Consider the following 22,160-nt stretch of genomic DNA (forward strand, 5'->3'; position numbering starts at 1 on the left):
TTTAATCCATTGGAGATTTAGTTTGACCTAATGTAAATCACATTATCCATCTGCCTGCAGAAGCAACCTTAGAACTTCTAGTTCTAGATACCACCACCAAGCAGAAAACTGTTGGGAAATCTTTTCTTGATATAATTTATAAAATATTTTCAAAACTTTTGTAATTCCACAGGACAGATAAAAATTTGCTAGAACTATGGTTTTGCATAAGTATTAAATAAGATTTTCATTATATAAATAATAATAGAAATAATATTCCAACTGATAAAGTAGTATTTCAACTAATATTCTAACATTTGTTGAAATATACAGTTTGAAGTTGAAAAAAGATAACTGGAGTCAATAGCAAATACACTGAAACAGAAGAGTTTAGTTATTGCAGAAAATTTAATTCTCTTGCAAGGGAATGACATCATACAAGGTGACATGGAAAATAGCAGTGTTTCATCACATGCTGCCATTTCTTCAGCAGGTTCTAAAAGGCTACACATGAATAAATTCATATTACTAGATCTTTCTCTTTAGATTTCAGCATAGGAAAGTATATGAGATATAATGAATGGTACAGTTCAAAATCTATTTCTCAATATATTTCTCTCTTTTGTGATTTGGTGTTCCATAAGTCTTTCTCAAGGCTCTAAACGTATTTTAAAGATGGACAAAAAAATGAGTCAGGCTGTGATTAACTGAGCTGGAAGAAAAAGCAGTGACAGCTGCCTTGGGTTAACCAGCCGAAGTGATGTACATTCAACAACAGCTCTAAAAAGAGTCATCTGAAAAGAGTCTAAAAAGAGTCATCTGAAAGGTTCATCAAAAGCTTGATGAACCTTTCCAGCTTCCTTAGAAATAGCAATAAGAGTTTGTTATAACTCTTGATTTATTCCAGTGAGCACCAGAACAAGAAATCTTTGAGTACATAACATCCCTAAAGACTATTTTTAAAATAATGCTATTTAATGCAGCTGATGATTTTCATTAACCACCTTATTCAAACATCTTAGGTTTGCCATTGTGAACACAATGATTAAATCTCCAATAAATCAGCATCTGCAGAGAGCCCCTCACTATGAAAAATGGTGCAGGCTTTAGTTATGAGGGTCTATTTATTTTAACCACTATCTGCCACAGGCCTGTGGCTTTGTCAGTGTGACAGTTTCTTCAGGCTCTGCAACAGAAATCTAATGGAAAACACAAGGGCAGTTCAATGACTGAATCACAACTCAGATTTATTGCACAAAACCATCAAATAATTTTAGAAATTTCACCTTCACCACTTAAATACACTGAATTTAGTAGCAGGCTGTAAAGTGCTGTTGACCTTGCAGAAAACCTGCTGTGGCACACAGAGCTGCTTAGTTCAGAGAGGAGCTGTGCACCTCCATGTCTTTCCAAAAAAAGCTCAAAGAAAGAAAATAAAGGTTCATAGAAGAACCTTCAAACATTCATAAGGAAGAAGCTTTAAAGGCTCATAGAAGAACCTGAAAAAGAAGGTTCATAAATCTGAGCAACTAAACACAGTTATCACCACATCCAACATTTTGATTCAAGTAACTCAACTGTTTCACCCAAACTCCAGAGCCACTTCTAACAGCAAGGTATCTTCACCTGGAATAATTCACTAAAATTCACTTTAGTGAGCTGAAACAGAGTTGTGGCAATGTTAACCTCTGTAGAGCATTGCTGAGAAAGCACTCTCTGAAACTGGAATTTTCTCCACAGCCACAGGAGCCTATATGAAATTGCAGTAATTTCAAAATGGCACCAATTGTATATATATGGGTACTGAGGTGGGGCCACAGGATTTACCTGTGGTTTATGTCATGGCATTCATCACAGAACTTGAATTGTATCCACCTTCATTTTGTCTTTTCACTCTAAGCCACAAATCCCCAAATATTTCAGATGGCAGGAAAATTTTCTAATGTAGGAATTCTAGGAATTTTTCGAGTATACTTTATAGGTTATAAAATAATACCTTTGTTCAACAGAACCTGTTTCTTGAAGAGATTTATATTGCATTAGTCAGGGTTTCAAAAGAGTCTCTGTAGCCAGCATTTGGTTTTATGCTTGTTTAACCTCTTACACATGAGAAGGTGGCAGACTTGTGGATAGCAATTACAGCTGAACAAATATAACAGATTAGATACTAAACAAAGGTCCTGCCCAACTAGAAAATTTCAGTCTAATATATGGATACTTGAAAAAATTAGAGGTCAATGATTATTCAACAACAACCTAACCTTTCACATCATCTGACCACTCCTCTCGTTGTACAAACCAAATGCTCTTTACTCTTCCAAAAGGTATTTCTTAACTTAATGGGTGTTGAAATAATCAATCTTATCCCCATTGGCATTGATTAAAAAGCAGCTTGAATTTTCCCCTGCAGTATTGTGAAAAATGCATATTTTATTATTAGCTTTTTGCAAATATTAAAATGAATATTTTATGTGTTATGTTAGAAAGTTATGCTGTATTGATTTTCTTAAGCAGTGTGTAAATATAGTTTTAGGTTATAACACAATGTTAAAATAGAAACAATGCTATGTAAGATACTTTTTTTAAGAGAGGACTCGCAAAGAGATAGCAGCCACAGGACTCTTAAATCCTAATTTTTCAAATTTTGTCCTAAACCTCAATTGTTAAAATTTTTTATTAGTCTAATTATATTGCTATTTTTATAACCATTTTATTAATATTAAACTTTTAAAATTTTAAAAACAAGTGACTGGCATTTTTCACAGGTATGTTTGCAGAATAAGGACTTTTAACAATAATAGAGGACATTCATTCCAAATCATTATTTTTGTAGAACAAGGATTTTTCACAGTAATGAAGGATGTTAATTCCAAAGCGGTGTGCAACCACTTTAATATAAGATATGGAAAAATGTAACTCAGAATTTTATACAAGAATGGGTCCTGCGATTTCTTGAATTTTTTCCATTGTTTGGTATCTGGAAATTCTTAGAAAACTCTGCTAAATACAATTTTCTGCTGTGGATTTTTTTTTTTTTTTGTTTTGGTTTGTTTGGGTTTTTGGTTTGATTTTAATGCTGACTGATTTTTTTTCATCCAAACAAGCCAGTAGTAGTAGAAGTCTGATCCTACTTTAGTGACACTACTACTTTAATCAAGATTAGAAGGGGTTCCTCTTCAAGTTTTGTTTCTTATTTGTCTTTCACTGCACTGCAGATATTTTCCAGCAATAAAATTTTTTTTCCAGCTCAATATTTTCCAAAGTAAATAGGCTATAAGTAGCATCATTGCTCTTGGTCTGATATATTTTCTGCTGGTTTTCTTTTCTTTTCAGATTGTTACAAGGCCAGAAAGCAGATAATTTTCAGATATTTTATTCAGATATTTTTCTCTTTTCTTCTTCCATAAGAATATCTAGTCTGGATTTTTTTAAAAACATTCAAGAAACTTGAAAGATGTCAAAATTGATTGAAAAGAAATATATATTATTGATTCCAAAGTGCTTTTCTAACAGAAAATGTGTTTAGATATTCTGTTTCAAAAATCGAGAAACATAGGAAACAAATTGAAAAGAAATTAAAAAAAAATAAGTCTGTTCTTACCAATGTTGATAAGTAGCTCTGTTCAAACAAGCATCCTCTGAGAGAGCTGATGAAAGAGAAATTGGAAAGAGAAGGCATTTAAATGCACTTAAGGTAATTTCCCTTTCAACTTTGAACTACAGATGGATAAAATTAGGTCCAAATCTCATCTCAAAATGAGTTTGAAATAAAAATGTATTTGCAATTTGGATACAATGAAACACTAAAATACTTTCTCATCACCAATTTAATCTCACAGCTTGAGAGACTGCCCTGTCCTATACACAGATAATGAATTCTCCCCGCTGGAGAGGGCTGGAAATTTGCCAGCACCCCGTTAAATGGGTCAGGAAAAGGTAGGAGGAGACAGAGCAGTGGTTACACAATCCTTGGTGGTTTAAATAGTGATAATGGGAAAAGACACATCAGTGGGGAAGAGAAAGGCCTGGGTCCTTCCTTTGGGGTATATCTTAAACTGTTAGCAATCTTCTCTGTTTCAGAACTAAATTGTCATGCTCTAATTGCCAGTTCAGTTAATAGAATTGCACAGATCTCTTCAGATTGTTTCTCTGAAAAGTCTCATCAAGATTTTCACTTCAAAATCAATATCATATTCAATTTGCATCTATTTCACCAGTGCAAAAGGTACTTAAGGTTTGTGCAGTGATTCATTTATTTCAACTGTTACATGTTTCTTTTATTAGTTGTCCTTTGGTATCCAAACCATGTAATTCTTTAGGGGCTGATGCTGTTCTAGCCTGGCAGAGAATTTCCACTGACATTAATGAGAGACAGATCTGTGAATTTTTGACAGAACAGACATAGCATGAAGATTGCTCATTTGGGATTAAGCTGGCCTTATATTTCAGTAAACTTGGCCTGCAGAAACAGCTTTTTTATTTCTCAGTAATGCCAGCCTATTAAAGTGTTACTATTTACCATGGCAGGAAGATTTCAAACTGAAATGATTCTATGGATATAGGACTGTAAGAGTTTCACCCCTAAATGCTGGATAAATTGTCTGTCACAGTCATATTTTCTGGAAAAATCCCCTCGCCAGGATTTCTTCTCCAGGGAAGCTGAGAAGCCTAAGAGAAAAAGGAAAACAATAATTATCTGATTTGCTTCTCCTGTGTTTTGCTGCTTTGGAATGTGTTTGGAGATTGTTTACCCAACATGTGAATTGTTTTAACTTAATGACCAATCACTGTCCAGCTGTGTTGGACTCTGGAGAGAGTCACAAGTTTTTCTTTAGTATCTTGTTAAACCTTCTGTAAGTATTCTTTCTCTATTCTTTAGTATAATTTTAGTATAACATTCTTTAATATAATGCCATAAAATAATAAATCAGCCTTCTAAGAACATGGAGTCAGATTCATCATTTCCTTCCTATGATGGGGGACCCCAAAAGTACCACAGCTGCCATTTCAGTGTGATGATGAAGAAACAGAAAAAGCAATGTCAATCTTTTCCTCACTCCCCAGACCTTAGGGCGGATTTCGTCCAGGTAACACTCCCATAGAAGGAAAAGTGTATTCTCCTTATTTTCAGTTTTGTACATAGCTTGCAATACTTCTGATTCTCTAAACAGAATAAACCTTCCAGTCACTAAATTACTGTGTGTGCATGGAAAAAAAGCATGTCTTGGGGTCTGGAACTCAGATCCTATTATATTTCTGTGGAAATATATTCAAAATATATATATTTATTTGATATATAATTATATATAATATAGAATTGTAGTTATAATAATTATATCTATATTGTTAATCATATAAATTAAAATAAATATATGTAGAAAATAAATAGATATAGAAAATATAATATTTATAATATAGTTATAATTACATAGTTATTAATAATTATATAAATATAAATGAAAATAAATAAATGTAGACATATAGAAAAAATTTCCATGGAAAATGAAAATTATTTTCCCCAGATAGCAGGCTGCCCCTCTTGGCTCCACATAAAACATAGAGCCTAATTTTCTAATTAGTTAAATTAGACCTTAATTTGCTAATATTTAATGAAAAAAGTAAACTTAAAATTATATAAAATATTGTGGAATTGAAGTGGATGAAATTCAGGATGTTAGGATGACATCTTGGGTAGAAACTATAGGGTTGAAGATGAAAAGGCAAGCAAAGGTTAGCACTCAGCTATCCCCTTTTATCAGGCATTTTTACCTGATATCAGACATTTCTCATCACCACTCTCAGTAGTTCCACCTGCTGTCTAACCTCAGTTCTGGTGTAATGAATTTTAGGCTCCTTTTAGCTTCTGGGATGTAAGATTCATAAAACAGTGAATAAAATTTTAACAAAATTTCCCTTATTACTTCTTATGTAATCCTCAAAAGCTACACAAATAGCTGCTTTCCCTCTTTTGTCTGACTCTAAATGGGAAAAGAGGTTTTACCAGGTTTTGTGCAAGAGGCACAGAGTAAATGAAGAAGAAAACTCCTCACTTTATCAGTGGCAGTGTACATCCCTGATTCTCCGAAATTCCACAGCAAACCTACAGATGAAAGAACCAGAAGAAAATTAGGATGGTAGAGAGGAGTGTTGAGAGCTCAGCTCACCATTCCCCCTCATATTCTGCTCCTCCAGAGAAAGGATGAAGACTTTATCTTAAATTAGGAAAAAAAATCAGAATAATCAGAATAAATACATTTATATATGTATATATATATATATATATAAAATTAATCACGTGGACATATGTGCATATAATTCTCTTTCCCCATATATATATATATATTATTTTTTATATATAAATATATATTTATTTATATATATATAGATGCTTGGACATGCAGGCACAAACATGGGCACACTTCAGGGGAGTTAACACTTTGATTTGGCTGTTGATGTTTTCTGAGTTGCAATAAAGCTGAACAGTTGGCTCCCAAATTCTTCTTTACCAGTCTATCTTATTTAACCTCTTCTTCTGTTTCAGGAGTTTTCAAAAAATTATGGCCATGTTAAACAGCCAAGAAATTGTCTTGGCTTCTAATATTGTCCTCCATTTTCAGCTGAGGGGAAAAAATCCCCAAAAACCAGTTGAGAATTATGTAATTCTGAATAAGTCCTGCCCTTTAATTTGTGAAGATTTTAGGGTCATTCTCAAACAATTTTTTTCTCTGGTCTTTTACTGAATTCTGAGCTTTTTGGTCAAATACCACTACAATAGATACCTGTTTAAAACCACCAATTAACACCAATTAGTATAACAATGCCACAGGTCCTAATTGTCTCATTACAACAGCTTTGTGAAAAATTCCTTGGCAAGGAGTGCAAAGGCAGTGCAATTCACTACTTTTCACTGCAGAAATCAGAAAACATGATTTAGGATATGAATACATTATTTAGCCAGATGGCTTTTCCTGATATTACTTTCTAACTTAAAATGAATAACTTAAAATGAATTCTGATCTTACTATTCTTTCAATAATCTGGTTTTAAATATTGGGAACCTTTCCATTGCTTTTAAAAACCAGATGGGCTCATTGAAAATGTTCTCCCCTCTCACAAAGTTGGGTAGTTACTTCCATCAGCAAACAAAAATCTCCTCATACCCTGTGCCTCTCCTGGGCACAGAATCTCCTACCAGGCCAGACCACCCAGACCTCTCAGCACCTCTGTTATTGTGCCACCCAAATGTCACTCCCAGCTATTTTAATCCTGGGCCACGTGAAATATTTGTGACTATTTTAGATAATAAGTAGGGCAGGTTGTTTTCTGCAGAAGTAGTATTTACTGTGCATGTGGGTGGTTGTTTTTGTTCCTTGATTGATTCAGACAGATCGGGTCTTCCAGCCTGGGGAATGTGGCACGGGAATTTCCACATCCTCACAAGTGGCAGCACTCTGATCCCCAGTTGGCAGTGGTCATTCAAGAGTTAAAGACCAATAAAAGATCAATAAAAAGATCAGTTAAAGATCAATAAAAGGGTCTAAAACATCAATCTGGGAACAGTTTTATGGAGTGAAGCTTGTTAGAGGACGTGACATCCCATTTTGCAAAATTGCAAGCTGATGGGTAATACTCAAAACAATTTCCTAGCAAAAAATGATTGCAGAAATTTAAGGTAGGAGCAGCAGCAATCTGTATCTAAAGCCAAGGGAAAGCTGTTTTCATACAAGCTGCAATTTTAAATTAGTCAGATTTGATAGATTGTTACCAGCACAAACTGAAGGGATAAAAAAAAAGAATACCCAAAACCTTACCCAAACAAGACCAGCTGTTCCAGATATTTTTCTCAGTATTTCTGCATATTCACCAGATTGACTGGCCAAGCAGAATCACCCTGAGGGACTCAGTTATGCTTGACAAATCAGAGATGGTATGGCTCTGCTTATATACTCTTGAAGCATGAACTCACTCTCATATTTAAATTCCTGTTTGCTGGATTTCATTTTTAAAGCTTATTAAAATTTTTATTACATTTATTTATTTCAATTATTCATTTATTATTTATTCTCAAATGTAGAATAATGTTAATGTTTATTGAACCTGAAAATGCCCCTCTAATCAACACTTTCATTATCCCTAAAAATTATAGGAGAGACTTATAGAAAGGGAATTGGAACAAATACCAAGAGACTTATAAAGCAAAACATGTTCTGACTGACTCGATCAGTGTAAAAAACACCAGGGAAGTTACTTCCCTTCAATGTACAGTCTTGGCCTACTACTCTACAAGCTCAATAAAAACAAATTAACATCCCAATTGCACTTCAAGGAATGGGTATCCATTTACATGGATACTGCAAAACATCTGGCAATGAATTCTGAAGCAGCCTATGTGCACTTCTGAATCTACTGAAATAAGGTAAAAAATACTTGCTTTTATTAAAAGAAGGCTTCTTATGCTGAAAATATTCTTACTATTCCAGCTTTTTGCAAAGAACCTAAAGACTGCTCAAAATAACTATATATCATATTAATTATATATTCTATGTATTCTGTACGTTAAATAAAATTAATATAAATATAATTAAATATTGATAATTAATATTATATATTACTATAGCAAATTATATCATTTTTATCAGCATGGAGGGCAGAGAATTGTTTATTAAAAGGACTAAACTACTTCCTGTGATGTGCAGTAACGTACTAAGTTATAAATACCTAGCTAAGCTGCAGTGTTGTAGTGTGTTGAAAAGTTTATTGTATTACTCCCCTATTTTAGGTATTGTTTCCCCCCTGTTTAATGTAAATGGTTCTGCCCTCCCCCAGTTCGGCCCTGCCAATTATGTTGTCCCCATGGCAACTCCCGCCATTGGGGTTGTCAGTTTTTTCGGTTATATAATTTCTCCTCCCTCTCCTTCCCTTATATGTGGACTTTCTCTCCTCCCTGGGCCCAGTCAATCACCCCCCCACTCCTCCCAACTTTCCAGAATCTTCTTCTCTCTGGGAGTTGTGGTTGGCTGTGGTCCCAGGGCCCCTCCTTTACTTTGTATTTATTGGTTTCCCCTTTTATGTCAGTTATGTTAAGTTCGTCCCTTCACCCTTCCCGATTGGTTCCCTGTAAATCCCACCCATATACATTTCCCCCCCCCCCTTCCTTTAAAATCCCACTTCTCCTTCCCCTCTGGGCCCCTCCCCGGTTGGTTGCTCCTCTGTTGGTTCCTCAGGAACATCAATAAACGGACTGAACCCCCGGTGAGTGTCCTGCTCCTTTCCTCGTGTCGCCATCAGCGAGAGCCTGTCCGCAGCCAGCACCGCCCAAGGCCATCCGACGCCAAGGGGTGCTGGCAGGGAATTGCAGCTGGGCGTCGGCCCCTGCCCTCAGCTAGCCGGACACTGACCCTTTGAGCCATGTACGCCTCGCCACACTGCAGCTCCAAAATAAAATAAAAAACCAGATATATATAAAATGAAACATACATACATTGTCAGGTCTCAGCTCTTCTCAGCAGGGAGACTTTAAGGAAGCTCAACTTGCCTCTGAATCTTTCCCCCCAAAAGTCCCTGAACACAGTTAAATTTACCATTAGCAGCCATATTTTCCACAGCTTTCAGGTCTTCCACTTCTCTTTCCTGCACCCTTTGCTTTAATTTTTGGTATCTGGAGCTAGAGGTGGAATTCCAATAACATTCTTGTCACTGCATGGATAATACAGATGTTTTTACATTTTCTCCCCACTTCCAAAGGACATTTCTCTAATAATTTAAGGATTACAGCTGTTGGTTTTAATAGAACTCTGCAGAACATATTGACAGCTCCTGACAGTTTCATTCTGAGTTTTGTTTCCATGAATGCAGGATATCCAAAACCAAATTATGCATCATAAAAAATACATTAGGAATGTGGGTTTTTCCCTTATATTACAGATACAAGGCTTTGGATTCCAATGCATTCACTCCCTTAATGACTTGTCCTCGTGCATAACAGCAAAATAAATAATTCTTTACTGCGTATGGCTCATGAAAAAAAGGAAAATGGAACAGATTCAAGGCCATAAAGCCTGCTCCCAGAAAGGACTAATGCAAGTCATACATCCTGAGTGGCCTCTCCATCTCCATAATGAATAAACCAACGAATTCTGAGAGAACCAGTTTGGCCTTGACAATTTCAAGTGAACAAATCCAGTGTTTGTGACAAGTTCAGCCACCAGTCATGCTTCACCAGTGTCACTGCCTGAAAATATCAGCATCAGAAATGTCCTTCAAGTTCCCCCTTTCCATCGCGATTATTCATGTACCATAACAGACACTCGTGGCAAATCTCTGTAGCAGCAAATTTCCTCTGGAAAACACCCTACAGGTTTGGTCTGAGCTCTGGAGATTGGTGAGTTTGCCCAGGGTGAAGGGCAAAAAGCCTGCAAACCAAGCATGGATTCTTTCCATGAGCATGAGGCTCCAGATGCCTTCAGAAAACCTATTCAGCATCAATCTGTATCGAGCTGGATTTAGGAAATGTGGTGGTGTTTGCAGGCCTACAGGATGAGGGAAGAGATGAGAATCTTGACTCCATGTTACAGAAAGCTGATTTATTATATTATTATATTTATTATATTAAAAGAAAATTATAAACTATACTAAAGAATAGAAGAAAGGATTTGATCAGAAGGCTAGCAAGGAAAAGAATGGAATGAATAATAAAACCTTGTAATTGACCAGAGTCCCAACACAGCTGGACCTGTGATTCGTCATCAAGTAAAAACAACCACATGAGACCAATCAAAGATACACCTGTTGGAAAACCATCTCCAGACCACATTCCTTAGCAGCAGATAATTATTGTTTACATTTCCTTTCTGAGGCCTCTCAGCTTCTCAGGAGAAAAAATCCTGGCAAAAGGATTTTTCAGGAAATTTGTCTGCGACAAGGAAACATCCTAGAGACACCAAGATTATATGGAAAATTCACTTGGTGAATTCCTACATGAATTATTCTTGACTTGCAGCCTTCCCAAACCAGCAAAAAACCTTGAGATGCTGTAAGCAGAGGCATCTTGGAGACTCATCCCCAGTTTTTCATAGTGTTTAAAAGGAGATAACAATGGGACTGGCTTCCTACATTTATACTGTAAAATCAGGAAGCCCAAATCCTTGGATTTTCAATTAGAATCCCAGCTTTGGGATTTCAGACAGCCAACAGCAACAATAAGGCTAATAGCTTCAATTTTTCGCTCTGTTCCAGAGGCATTGAGAGAATATTTATTTAAAAAATAACATATATTTGGTTTCCATAACAACATTTTCTGAATGGCAATAAGTATAAAAACAAATTAACCCTGCAATTCCTGGTGTTCTTTAGCAGCCTGTTCTGTCCTCAGACCGCATTTTTAATTAGCATTTAAAGAATAATCTGATTTTTCATGCGTCACACATTGGGGTTTAGGGGGCTTTTTGAATCCTCAGAGTATGGCTTTTCTGGATTTATTCCTTTATTTTTTCCCTCCCATAGAGCTCTAACTTACAAGTTCAATACATCTCCCTTATCTACATCCTGCTGGGTATTTCAAAATATCTTCCCACACATAACAAGCAACTTGTTGCATTTCTTTTATTACTTGTGTACTACCTTAAGGGTCATATTCTGTTTAAACAAGCCTTCAAATTATCAACAATTACTTACTCTACAATATATTTTTTCCAGTGTTACATTTAGGAAGATCTGGCACAGCATCCAGGCTGTCAAATGGTTCTGATGAGACGCTAAGCTCATTTTTAGAGTATGAAATGTACTGCATTTTCTGCAAGCACCAGACAGAATTCCTGGTTCAGATATTTCTTACTAAAATAGAACTGGGTTAACAGAAGGTGGTGTGCAGTTGGTGTCAAAAGAATGACGTGTTCAGAAAAAAAGGAAAAAACAAAAGAAGAAAAAGTAATGATTTTTCCTATTCTAGGCTTGCTTTAAAGAGAGACAAAGTGTTTCTTTCTTCTATATCCTGTATATACCTTATATACACCTGTATATATATATATATATATATATATATATAAAAGTACACCTTATAAAATCTGTATAAATCTATATTTATCCTGTATAAATCTTTATATATCTTTTATATCCTGTATATAAAATCATAACATCTAAGGCTTGGGGTCTGTTGTTGGAAAAGTTCCATATACAGTCATGGCAAGGACACTGATTTATTCTTTTCAAAGTCTGATCCAATTTCCCAAGTATTTTATAACCACAATGGGTTCCACCCAGCAGCCTCCTGCAGAAGGGTCTTGTCTCTTTTTACCCACTGACTTCCAAATCTTTCCCAGTTGGGGAAAGACAGAAGGCAAAATACATCATTTCTGTGATTCTATGCTGATTTTTGTAGACGAAAGTAAGCAAAGAAGCCATAAAACCATCTCTTTTTTCCATTTTCTAGTCAAGAAAGACTCACTGAAACTGATGATAATAAAAATGGTTTTACAGGTGGTTGTTGGGGATGTTTACCTTGAATTTGTGTTCTGAATGTCTGCTTTTATAGAATATGTTCAGCTACAGCATGAGTGTGCCTCCCACGAGTGGAGCACTTTAAGTTCCTGCCACCTGTGGACTCTGTTCTCATTTGTGAAAGTGCTGCTGCATGAGAACAGTTTGCACATGTAAAGGGAGAATAAAAAAATATTAAATTCATGGTAATTGAAATGGAAATCTTCCAAAAGTCTATGTCCAAGAAAGCTGCTAGCATCCACTCATGAAGGGGTCAAATGCATCAAGTGCAATCTTTAGGCACTTTTCAAATAACACACAAGCAAAACTGAAAGAACGTCCTCCTGTTTTAATTAGAAACTCTGACTCTAGACAGATAGAAAGTCCGTTCCAATTAATAACGTAGGGCAAAAAGTATGCTTCTGTCTCCACAAGTACTAGAATCAAGTGGGTTCCTGCCAAAAACGTCATACCGTATCGCACTTCAGAACCTGTTGTCGAGCCTAGAACTGAGGAAGCGAGTACGCAGACGTGGACCGAATGGAAGGATCCCGGGTCTCGCCTGACGCCTCTTGTGCCTGACGTTCTTTGTGCATCGGTGGAACCCATGAACTCTGATTTTGTGCCAATGTTATTTATGAGTATGCTAATTGAATGCTAAATGTTTGTTTAACAAAGCTAATTTTTAGTAAAAACTTAAGTTAGTTATTGTTTTTGTGTAAAAAGAATTCTACCAAAACTTAGTTCCTGAAAGAAATGAAGCAAAATCAAATAGTATACTTGTTTTGCTTGATTTTAATTGTTTTTTGTCATGCAGATTTGCCTGTAGATCAACCAAAAACGAATGTTTAAGTAAGCTTAGCCAAAGCTGCCAAATCAGATACTATATGTCTGTCTAATTCGGAACCAGAAAAGCCTTTTTCAACCTGTTTAGTTAGTGTGCCAGTGAAAGAGTTGCCTTTAGTCAAAAAACAATCCAATAGTAAACCAAGTAGAATTGACAATGGAAACAGTCCTTCCTTCAATTAGAACATTTAGTCCAAGAAACTTCTCAGGGCAGCATCTGAACCTCAAGAATTAGAAATTCTTAGTTCTTTGACCATAGATTTTTGTTTTACTTTCATGATTCATGCCTAGCGAAAATGTAATCCCCCAAAGTTCAGTGTTACTCATCATTATTTTGCATATAAAAATTTGAGGTTTTGGTGTAATGTTTCAGACAGTTGGGATCTGGTTCCGGAAACGGATCAATATCCACAGCAATTGCCAAAAGGGTATTGGATCATTTGCGGAGACAGAGGTCGGCAAGGCATTCCAGCCCACCTTGAAGGTGGCCCTTGTAGCATTGGTATGCTTACCATAATTGCCCCCACTGCCAAAGCGGTGATGAAAAAGAAACAAAGGAGAGCGAGAGCTGTTCCTCATTATGATGAGAACTGTCAGAGTGATTTTATGCCTTAGAATGCCGCCAGATAGAAGTTCCTAGCTAGATGATTTGTTTCAAAATAAGAGTTTTGCACCTTAGCTAAAGCAACTTTGCAAGATAAGTCTTTACGTATTAAGTGTTCTAATACTGATATTAATAGTAGTACCTTGTATACTCTGTTGTGTTCAGTGAATGATGAACAAAACAGTCCGAAAAGTTTTTGTCATACAAACAAAAAAGTTAAGAAGTAGAAGCACAGGGAGTGTTCAAAATCTCACAAAAGCAGTCGATGCAAGTATTGACATAAACGAAAGTTTTGAATTAAAGCCTTAAAATCGACCAGAGTTTTTTGAACAATGACTTGTGACTGTTGCCAAACGTGATTCATATCTCTTTCAAAGATTGAGCCTTCACAGCATTAAGTTGCTGTACCGTAATATACCAATGCTTCAGTTTAGTACAAATAAGTCTCCAACAGATAACAAACAGAAATTTTGCAATAGAGCTATGAAACGCAAGTAACAAGCGACAAAAAAATGAAAGCTTCTAAGTCAAACAGAAAAAGAGATACATTAAAAAAAAACCATTTATACTCTCAAGGAGAAATGAGATTCAGATTCTGGTTTTAATGGCTGCCCCTTCATAAAGTGAGCATTTACCTTGTCAGTCAGGAATGGTACTAAATTGCATAAGAATTGCAATTTCACCAGTGAGAAATTGTTTCTAAAGGCTGCAGAGACCGAATAGAGGATAAAACAGAGAAATTAACAACACAATTCACTGCTGAAAACACCTCAACTCCAGCTCTTGGCAATTCTGAACAGAAAATATTCCCTTTGTTCAAGTGAATATTTCCATTAACTTTACTGGGGTCCTCCCTAGCATTTAATTTTCCTGCTGGTTCAGTATCCATTTATGTCCTATTTAATATTTATAATAGAAATTTCATTGTTCACAAGTACTATGGTATGCAGTTGCAGTAGCTGAGATAGGCATCAACTATATATATAATAGACATTTTAAAATAAATTATATATCTATAAATGTATTTATATATGTATATATATAGAATTTTTTTTAAAAGTGTATATATATGTATATATGTGTGTGTGTGTGTCCACAGACACACATGGTTTTTATGGAAAAACTGCTAAATTCTGCTAAATCTGATAAATTCTGCTAAATTTAAACCTGCTGCTGCTGTAAACCAGAAGGGACAAAAATACAAAGCAGTTCCCTAAAGCGACCACTGAATGCTATTATCCACAAAGGGCAGTGAAGAAATTATAGCAAAAAAGAAAAAAAAAATCAAGAAAAAAATATTGATTTTGTACTTTAGAAAGTGTAAAAGCACGTGTTGCTCAGCCCCTGCTCCTCAGAGCACACCTGCCACTTTTCTATCCAATTTCTAGCAATAGTTCAGATCCACTTGCATAGAAAAAAAATTAAGGGAGTATGTTACATATAAGGCATTCATATTTTTGTAATTTTTACTTCAGCATGTTCGCCTAACTGTGCACAAAACAGAAATAACCAAAGATATTTCTTCAGGTGGCAGGGAGAACAACCTCAGGGTAAAACCTCTTTACTAGGGTACAGCTGTTGGCATGAAGCAGTAGGTTTCAAGATTTGTCTTTGTGAAATGTACTGCCATTTGTAAATAATTGGAATTATCTGTAGAAACAATCCCCTCTATGGTAAGTGCATGGGGATTGTTTTCAGTGGAAATCATTGTAAATAATTGAAATTATCTGTCGAAACAATTCTCTATATGGTATGTGCATGGGGATTGTTTTCAGTCAAAATCATTGAAAGCAACTCAAATGATGTGTAGAGTGGTAAGTGCATGGGGATTGTTTTCAGTCAAAATCACGGTAAATAATGGAAATTATCTGTAGAAAAAAACCCCTCTATGGTGTGTGCATGGGGATTGTTTTCAGTGGAAATCATTGTAAATAGTTGAAATTATCTGTAGAAACAATCCCCTATATGGTATGTGCATGGGGGTTGTTTTCAGTGAAAATCATTGTAAATAATTGAAATGATCTATACAAACAACCCCCTCTATGGTGTGTGCATGGGGATTGTTTTCAGTGGAAATCATTGTAAATAGTTGAAATTATCTGTAGAAACAATCCCCTATATGGTATGTGCATGGGGGTTGTTTTCAGTGAAAATCATTGTAAATAATTGAAATGATCTATACAAACAACCCCCTCTATGGTGTGTGCATGGGGATTGTTTTCAGTCAAAATCATTGTAAATAACTGAAATTATTTGTAGAAACAATCTCCTATATGGTATGTGCATGGGAATTGTTTCAGTGAAAATCATTGTAAATAATTCAAATGATCTGTAGAATGGTAAGTGCATGGGGATTGTTTTCAGTCAAAATCATTGCAAATAACCGAAATTATCTGCAGAAACCATCCTCTATATGGTATGTGCATGGGGATTGTTTTCAGTCAAAATCATGGTAAATAATGGAAATGATTGGTAGAAACAATCTCCAATATGGTATGTGCATGGGGATTGTTTTCAGTCAAAATAATTGCAACTAACTGAAATTATCTGCAGAAACAATCCCCTGTATGGTATGTGCATGGGGATTGTTTTCAGTGGAAATCATTGTATGATTTCCTGGAGCGCTAAAAATAAGGCAGATTTCACAGAGCACAGCTTTCCTCTTTGCCTTTTCCTTTGAAAACAGCTGTTCACCACATAACCCTGGTAGCTGCTAGCACTTTGAAGGCTCACAAAGACAAATCTATCCTTCAGTGCCTCTGCAGACAAACTGCAATAAGCCCTTCTCTCAGCATCCATCAGGCACAGCTGGCTCCATGGATGCACAGGGATGAAGCATCACCTGGAAGTTGTCCTACACAGCATTCATTGTACCATTCCAATCAGGAATAGGAAACAAAACAGATCACTTTTTTGGGAAGCACCTGATGCAGATAGGTTTGGCTTCATGACCCAGGACAAAAACCATGAATGAATTTCTGCATTTTGTTATTCGTTACATAAAGGGCCACAACACCTTAACGGGAAGCAATACATTTTTTTCTCTACTACATCCTTCTCTCCCTTCCAAAACAGCTTGTGCAACACCAAGGGAGCAGAGGAAAGGGAGCAGATGGTGAGAGATGCACCCTTTAGCAGAGCAGCCCAAAAGTCTCAATTCAAACCCTCCAGAGAAGGGCAGGTGCTGCAGCAGCTGCTGCTGATCGCAGGAACATTTCCAGGCAGGCTGAAAGAACCCAAAGATCCCAGCACAAAATGTTTCTGCTCTACCTGCAGCTCAGCAAGGCTGACAGGTGTTCAATGCCCTTTTCTCCACCCTTAACTCTCTGTTAATAACTGCCTGACTGAAGTAAAATAAAAACTCCTTGCAGTACCTATAAATATAGGTACTTTGTGCAAGATGCAAGAGAAAATTCTTATTTTAGGAGAATGCACACACATTTAAATACCTTAAACACATTTAAGACAATGTGGCTGTCCTTCCCAGATAGAATTTTTCCAGATTTCTCTGCAATTCTTTCCAGTCTCAAGGTTTCAAGAACTCCTGTTCATAGAGGAAAATTTAGAGCATTTCCATTCAAATAAAGCTCAGCATTAGCATATGCAGTCTACAGCCTGAAAATGAGGTTGCCAGGGGATTACAGTGTGCTGTTCCAAGAGAAAAATAAAACAGTAAATCCACATGCTAGAAGTTGCTAACTAGAATCAGCTGTAACCATAAAGAACTAGTTATAAAAATGGCTTTTCTTAATGAGAAAATAAGAAAAATAAGAATTTTTCTTATGTTTTAACAGCAGGTATTACTAACTTAAGAACACAGGTATTACTTTTAAAAGGCAGGAAGCATAACACTTTTATAAAATTCTCTTGAAAAGTTGCCCATGGGACATGGATTTTGATGCTGGGTGCACCAGTGCCTTTCTCAGTCACATTTTTCTGCTCATTTTATTTTCTATTCTTGCAGCTGGAAGTGCACTGGACCTCCAGAACCACAAGGAATCCCAAAGGAGGAATTTCTGTGAATGAATGCTTCTCCCACAGTTCCCTCAAGAGCACTGCATCCATTCATCAATGAAAAGCTGAAACTTTCAATACAGAATAAAAATATAATCCCCTCCATCCCTCCACTGGATTAACACCAGTCTTCAAAAAAACCCAAAAAGGTTGGAACAAAAAGATTGAAAACAACTGCCATATGATGGAATGTAGGAATTATTATATTTACAGTCATAAAAATTTTTCCCATTTTTTAAAATTTAGTCTCTTAACATGGGACATGACCATTGTTCCTCTGAATATGTCTGGGAGTCATTCTTAAAGTATCCTAGCGAAAAGAACCTACCAAAAGAGGGTGAAACCTCAGTCAATCCTAAACTAAACTAATTTTTTGGAGATATTCTCTCAGTTTAATTGCAGAATGAGTCATGTTTAACTATCCTTCTAGGTTACAAATTGAGAGTTCCTCAAATTTTATTCTGTGTATATAAATAACACATGTGACAATTTAAAACTCTTACAAATATTTTTTTCCAATATAAATCTGCTGATAACACACATAGTCCCAAAATGAGAACAATTTTTGGATTTCTGAGACAAAGGAGATATGTTATTACTATGTAATGTGTTTTGCTTTCCAGAATAGAAACACAAATCAGATTATTTTAGATAATACTACGAGAAGAACTTGTCTCAGTGCATTAAAAGCTGGAATGAAATAATCTTAAAGAATTATTTAAAACTATTTGATATGAAAAAACTGTAGTTAGTGGATTTCAGTTTGCAGCCTTTCTTTCCAGGGGTCTATGGACTATTTAAAGAGGGGATTCACAAAATATTAGTTATGAAAAACAGTGTAGGGTAAGGGCAAAGTATTTGGGTTTATTTGCATTAAGATCTGGCAAAGGAAGAAACACTTGAACACTGTTGCCTTCCTTCAGATGAAACAACAATTTTTCATAAATGGGCTTAAGAAATTACTAAAAAAGAAATAAAAATTTAAAATGCAGTTTCCCTCCTCTCTAAAGAAAACCAAGGGTTTACATCATAGCTGGGAGAATATGAATTGTATAGAGACTGATACTGGGAGGCAGAATCCTTAATTTCTTTAAGCTGTGTTTAAGAAAATTAAACCCAGGCCTTTTTGCACTGGTTGAAGGTGATGCTTTCCTGCTATGAAACAGGGAAGTCACTAAAATGAAATGATTGTCAAGTTCCAACCCAATGGTCTAGGCAGAGAAAGGGGAGGAAAAATGCTGCCTATATTTGTGAATGGAGCTATAATTTGTCTACCTGTGATATTTTAAACTTTGATACTTGTAGATATAAATAAATGAATCTACTCCCACAATTTACACTAACCAAATACACATACCTATTGTTTAGACACAAAAGTGAAATCTGTCACTTATGAGCTTTAGAGTCATAGGCTGAGCTGAACTTACAATTACAGTCCTCTCACACAAGCGATGCCTCAGGTTTCAGCTTTTCTATGTTTCACATTCTATGCTGCTTTAGTGTGTGGGTCTGGGCTCCACATTCAGGGATGGTGAGCTCTGTGCACAGAGCAGGGAGACAAAACAATTCCTGCTCCAGCTGGGCACCAAGGACAAATGATCCCAATCTCAGCCCCAGAGCACAAACCCCGTGGGCTGCAGAGAGAAAAACAAGCAGGGTGGGAGTGCCTGGGCTAAAGCTGGAATGGGACAATGAACTGCAAGGTGCAAATGGAGCAGAACTGATCCCAGGGAGAGAGCCCGGGAGCGCTCGTGCATTTTGGGGCCATTTTGGGTCATCTTGGGTGCAGCCCTGGCTGGGCTCTGGTGCTGCCCAAGGTGGATCCATGGAGGAGATGCTTTGAAACAATCCCTGCTTTATTCTGTAGCTCCGTCCAGCCCCTGCTGCTCTAGGGCAGCCTGCTCAAGGCATCACAAATACAGATGTTCTGATAGGAAACACAGTGCTAGGTGGGTCAGTTCTCATCCTGCAGCAGAGTGCAGGTGACCACCTACTGCCCATTCTTTTACTTTCTCCCTAAACAGCCCCACATTTTCTGCAATCCAGCACAACTCTCTGAGTTACAGTGACTGTTTACCTGAGTAGGTCCATGGGAAATATCATATAATAACCAGAGCATGTTTCCTGGCAGAGTCAAGATTAGTGAGTTACAATTTTAGAAGCAGTACTACTCATTTGGGCCTTTTGGCTTTCATTTTTTAATGAGGTAACCTTCTATCTTTGTACCTTCATTTCCATCCTATGAATTAATCATCAAGTGTTATCCATACAAAGGCTCTCAATGTTTTCCTAGTTTAGATATGATTTCAAGGCTCATTATTACATTCAGTCACCAAGAAATCACTTCTGCATCACAGCTGTATTCCACCTACAAAAGTGAGCAAGACTTCTGTTGAAGAAAACTGCTAAAGTGTAGGTATTTCATGGCAAGAAACATGAATTGTGTTGATCTGTTCATAAGGCAAAAAATAACGAGAGGCTGAGCATTTTAATAACCTGCTAATATCACCAACTGGGTAAATTGTGACAGGAAATGCATCTTGGTCTTGTGTTACTGGCATTAGGCTGCATTTTCCCTGCAGTGTTCTAGTAACTCTGTGCAGTTTGTGCAGTGTTCTGGTAACATGCTGTTCCTACAGGTGCTGAGTGGGAAGATTACAGTGGGGGATGTGATGGATCACTCTCTGGGGAAGCACAGAGATCTGTGTGTCTGTCTGACAGCCCTGGAGTCTTATGATCACCTCCAGAAGCAACTGTGTCCTTCAGTCTTGGTGCTGCTGTTTATTCAAAGCACAAGTGGCTACCAAGATTTTCATGGCTATCTCAGTGACTGGCCCTCAGCAGCTCTTCCAAATGCAGCTAACACTGTTTTCCAGCAGTTTTTGTTAAAATAGCACCTGTGTTCACTGGAAGTCCTTTTATTCTGCAGTTAGTGAATCTCCTTCAGAAAACTGTAGGAAAATTAAAACCAGGCACATTCCTCTTTCACAGTTGGATGCCTAACACAAACTGAAAGGAAACTGAAATTGAAAACAAATTAAATGAGAAAGGATTTTTAAGGATTATAATTTTTTGCCTAGATGGTTATTCAAATCAGGCTCCTTTACCTAATGATTACATTTTCATTTTCGTACTTAGGCTCTCACATGCACATACGATGAGTAGAAAACCTACCACGACAATTTATTGCCTGCAGTTTCAAATTATTTGTCAGAAAAGATGAGTGTCAAACTCAATGAACTGGTTTGTTCCTGCTCTGTTCTCCTGTACAACCAAGATGAAACATGCTCTGTGGACCTTTTCAAGCACCAAGTAAGCACACTATTCATCAACTCACCTACAACCACATTTTAGAGGGTTTTAGGATGATAAATGCCCTAATGAGAGGATGATTTTTGAAATGACAGATCAATTTTTGAATACACAAAAGTTTCCAGCAGCCATAAGGGCCATGCTGGCTGTGACACATGAGAGAGGCATTGATGGTGGAGGGACAGGGAGAAGCACAAACCTCCATGTGGGTGGTTTACACCACAGCATCAGGGAGTGGCCTGAAGCAACATCTGATTGTAGCATCACATGATCGTGTCATTAAATCATGGATAAATATTTACTATCTTCTTCCTGCCAATTCCATTTATGTCTAATGAGGCAGGAGAGAGCAGCTTCCACACAACCCAAACTTTACTCATTGTATCTACTTCTTTACTGAGCAGCTTAGAAAACAGCACAGGAAAAATGTGGTTTAATAAGACAAAACTGATGCAGACTGATAGATATCTTTGGCTGATTTGGCACTGAACCTGGAGAAGAAGTTACTTTTTTTTATATTCTTTATAGTTTTATATTCTTTATATTTACTTTATATTATTTATATTACTTTATATTCTTTATTTTCATATTTTTATTTATCTTCATATTTTTATATTAGTCTTTATATTTTATGTATCTGCACTTGGCACTGAACCTGGGGAAGAAATTGAATTTTTTTTAATATTCTTTATAGTTTTATATTCTTTATATTTACTTCATATTATTTATATTACTTGTATATTATTTTCATATTTCTATTTTTTATTTATCTTCATCTTTTTATATTATCTTTATATTTTATATATCTGCACTTGGCACTGAACCTGAAGAAGAAGTTGAATTTTTTAATATTCTTTATATTTTTATATTCTTTATATTTACTTCATATTATTTATATTACTTTATATTCTTCATTTTCATATTTTTATTC

The 22,160-nt window shown here is 36.3% G+C and overlaps 1 long non-coding RNA gene across 1 annotated transcript; it reads right to left on the reverse strand.

Moving 5' to 3' along the window:
* Positions 1-4,560: 4,560 nt before the first annotated feature.
* On the reverse strand, positions 4,561-17,448 carry LOC134419875 (uncharacterized). The gene is made up of 3 exons (XR_010028186.1): positions 17,353-17,448; positions 6,030-6,079; positions 4,561-4,647 (listed from the first exon to the last, which is right to left on the reverse strand). It is a non-coding gene; the product is annotated as an uncharacterized LOC134419875 (long non-coding RNA).
* Between the last annotated feature and the right edge of the window lie 4,712 nt (positions 17,449-22,160).

The sequence above is a fragment of the Melospiza melodia genome, chromosome 6 (genome assembly GCF_035770615.1).
Source record: "Melospiza melodia melodia isolate bMelMel2 chromosome 6, bMelMel2.pri, whole genome shotgun sequence".
In the NCBI taxonomy this organism is placed as follows: domain Eukaryota; kingdom Metazoa; phylum Chordata; class Aves; order Passeriformes; family Passerellidae; genus Melospiza; species Melospiza melodia.